Consider the following 4,246-nt stretch of genomic DNA (forward strand, 5'->3'; position numbering starts at 1 on the left):
TATATAGATCTATATATATAGATCTATATATGTATAGATCTATATATATAGATCTATATATATATATATACATACATACACATACAGGATATATAAATAAAGTGATCATTTGTCTTTGCTTAGTTAAGCTACAATAAATGTGTATACACTAATGTCCTGTTCACACCTCCATGTACCAGAAATGCGTCCCGTTCACACCTCCATGTACCAGGAATGTGCATCACGTTGACTCACATTCGTGTACATTTATTTCCCCATTTGCTGTACATTGTGCATTGGTTTCAATGGGTGCCGCACGCGTGACACAGGGAAGTAGCTCATGTAGCAGATTCTGCTACAGGCATACCACATTTTTTTCACCATGGGTTTGTGCGCGTTCAACGCGGGATAAAAAACAAACAGTTTTCCCACGTTCCGGGGGTCATTAACAAATAATGGCACCCGCAAGCATATTGCATGTTTTTGACGTGTGGCGTGCACCTGCGTCAATGCACACATTTTGCGTGTGTTTACACGATGCGAAAGTGTGAATGGGGACTAAAAGGCAGCCCCAGCAACAGAAGTAATAATATTAATTATCAAGACTTGCAATCCACATAACAGCCACCAAATTAGATACAGTGTATAACCAGTGAAAGGGTGGACATTGCATCTCGAACATTAAGTGCAGTAAGCACACTTTTTACACGTACTTGTACACACATCAAAGGGATTTTTAGAAAACACATAAAAGCAGTTTTTTTGGTCTAGATGCAAAATAAACCCTCTGCTAAGCAATACAGGACAAGAAATGAAAGAAAACAAGCTAATTATATTTGTCACATTTTTACTTCATGGGAAACTTAAAGTTATCTTTGTCATAAAGCAGCACAGTTCATGCACGACTGCAATGAGTTAAAGGGTATATGTGGTCAAAAACTAAAAATAAATCTGTATTTCTAGATTATATTTCCATAAGTTCTATCTCACTCAATATAACCATATCCATCTAGAAGTTTGTAAACTTACATATTGAAGATGGTCATAAGATGTACTTCCTCAATGTACTGATACAATTTCACTCAGCCCTGTGAATATGTACTTATTTTAAAGCTCTAACTAAGCCTGCTGTCTGAACTACAACTCATTGTCTGAACTTGCCACAATGTAACATTATCATTGCCTGCTGGAAGCAATGCATTATGGGCTATGTAGCCTTACAAATTTGAGAGTGCATCACATCAAGCAGCAGGGAAAGAGACGCAAAGCACACCGGGAATCCAGGAAGTTGTTGAAAGTGATGGACAGACAGAAGGCAGCATTCACTACATAAAAGGGATTTTGTCAAGTAAGCTTTGATTGTATTATCAAAAACACCTCTAGTATGTATTCCTATTACAATCCTGATGTTATAACAGGATAGTATATGATGGGACTTTAGACCTCCTCTAATGCACTGTGTACAGGTGTACGTATATCTAAAACACATGTTGACTTACATAAGAAAACTTTGATTGAGAGACATCCTGATGATCACTATTCAGTTGGGTCTTTAAAGCAGAGCAATACCATACTTCTCTCTGCTGTGATTCTGAAAATATAATATTACAAGACAATGAAGTATCTAAATACTGATGCTAATACATACCAGAATTTATTGTCCAAAAAATAAATAAATATATAAATAAATAAAAGGAAGCCTGTGCTGAGAGAATTGTGTGAGAAGCCACTGCTTTGATTAAGCTCGCTAGCCACTTTGCTGTTGTGATGACCCAAGGGCATCAGTGCTTTCTGAGTTAACGATCCAGAACAAGGATGCCTATCATAGGTCTTAGGGATGCACTAATACCGTTTTTTTTGTTAGATATTTATTCTTCACTACTCGCCAATACCGCGCAAGGGTACCAATATTTTTCGGTACTTGCCTATACTGGTACTTCCGCCAGCATGGAGACCGGCCAATCATTACCCGCTGCCCGGCTTTCATGATTGGCCGGGAAGCTGGCTCCATGCTGTTTGGCCCGGAAGCTGGCTTCCCAGCCAATCAGGAAGCCGGGAGGCGAGTCGCCCAGCTTCCTAATTGGCCGGGAAGCCGACTCCATGTTCCCTTGCGGCATTGCCAGTCAGAGGAGATCTCCCTCTGATAGGAAGTTCTGGTATCGGGGGTATCGCAGCATTTGGGAGAGTAAGAGTACTCGCCCCAAATAGTCGGTATCAGTACCGGTGCATCCCTAATGAGTCGCGATATCACTTGCTGCATACTTGTTCCAGGAAAGTGAAGAAAGTAACGCCAGAGACAGACAAGAGACTAGCAATTTCAAATAGAGCACAATACAAGCTTCCTTTAACCAGTTGACATCCGCGGTGTTAAACCCCCTTCCCATCCAGGCCATTAGTTACCTTGCAATTCACTTACGCTGAGAGATCAAGCTCCACGACATTAGCCAGATGCCGTACCCAGACACGGACATGAATCAAGAGTACAACAGGTTCATTCCATTCTTTGGGTCTGCAGAAGCCAATGTAAAGACAGTTGGGTTAAAAGGCCGAGAACATGTACGACAATTATTCCTCAATTATTTACTAAGCACAGATTATTACACAGCCATTTTCTTCATTCGGTTCCCCAGTAAAACATCCTTACCATGGTCATACTAGCACGAAGACCCATGTAAGGACCAAAATGGTCAAAAGCTAATTCACCAGCTAGTATTGTTTTTGGGTTACAGAAGGGAAACTGAAAATTCTAGGGAAACCTACTTTGATGTCAACCCTTTTATTTCCTCAAGGTTGGGAAACAAGCTTAATGAGACTTAAAATAGTTATTAAGTCCATCCTTTGAGGTGAAAGGCGTGTGTTCACCAGGGGTCTCATCTTTGTTTTAAATACACAGAGCAAGGAGTGTGGACTTACAGAAGTTTTGTTCCAGTGGAATTGGATGACCATGTTATACCACGATTATTTATGTTAAAGGAATAAATATTTATGTTCTTCGTATCATATGCACTTGTTATCATTTGGTCAGTATGTGGATATAATTATTATCTATTAATCGTTCTAGTCCAGCGTTTCTCAACCTTTCTTCAGTCATGGCAGCCTTTTAAAAGAATGCAAAACCTCGAGGCACCACTGTCTAAAAACCATAAAAGTAAAAAAGCAACATGTTGTCCCTCTGAAAACCATACCAGGCCTCTTTTTGAAGAGATAGTGGGTCTGGTATGGATCTTAAGTGGAGACCCTAAGCAAAAACACAAAACGGGGTCACATCAGTCCTCTCACTCTCACACTAGGAACCTCTCTTCACATCAGAAGCCCCCTCTTTCCCTTCAGGAGCTCTCTGCACATCTGGAAATTTAGAGGCACCCCTGAGGAGGCCAGAAGGCACCCTGGTTGAGAAGGGCTCTTTTACAGTATATTTTTAAGCACTATACTGTTTCAACATTTAAACCCTGGCAGTTAGCTGTGGCGCCAGGAATGCGCCTCTCTACAACTAATTGCGTCGGGAGAAGGGGGGTGTCAGTCTCAGTTTTGAAGTTTCAGCAGAAGCACTTTAACACTCAACACTAGGACTTTCATTATTCAAAGGTGTCTACTTAGACTTGAATGTAGTGAATGTTGAAGCTTGTTGCTCGCAAAAGTACATTTTGAGGGCAGAGTCATGCGTTTGGGCCCCAACATACTTCAAATGGAACACCTGGAAACGCAAGTAACGTGCATTTGTTTTTGCCTAGTGACAAGCTTTCTATCGGCTAAAAAAAAACACATCAGGAGGACTCATGAGTGCTCATTAAACTATGCCTCTCCATAGCTGCTCTTGACACTTCACTACATTATATCTGCTATGCTAGAGCCACAAAATATCACTACAAACCACAATCTGTAATATTAAAGTGTCATTAAAGTCATCCCCCCCATGCTGGTGTAAGGACTTACCTTAAATTATTATTAGTATACAGGATTTATATAGCGCCAACAGTTTGCGCAGCGCTTTACAATATAAGGAAGACATTACAGTTACAATACAAAAATCAAGACAAGATGGTAAGGAGGGCCCGGCCCACGAGGGCTTACAATCTAAAAGGGAGGGGGAAGCGATACATGAGGAGGTAGCTGTGTGGGGATGATTGTTTGAGAAAGTGATTGTTCAGTGGTTAGGTTGAGGTGGGATAGGCTTCCCTGAAGAGATGAGTCTTAAGGGAATTGCCTAAAGGCAGTCAGTGTGCGAGATAGACAGACAGGTTGGGGTAGAGAGTTCCATAGGATGGGA

The sequence above is a fragment of the Nanorana parkeri genome, unplaced genomic scaffold (genome assembly GCF_000935625.1).
Source record: "Nanorana parkeri isolate BGI_ZX_2015 unplaced genomic scaffold, ASM93562v1 scaffold128, whole genome shotgun sequence".
NCBI lineage: Eukaryota > Metazoa > Chordata > Amphibia > Anura > Dicroglossidae > Nanorana > Nanorana parkeri.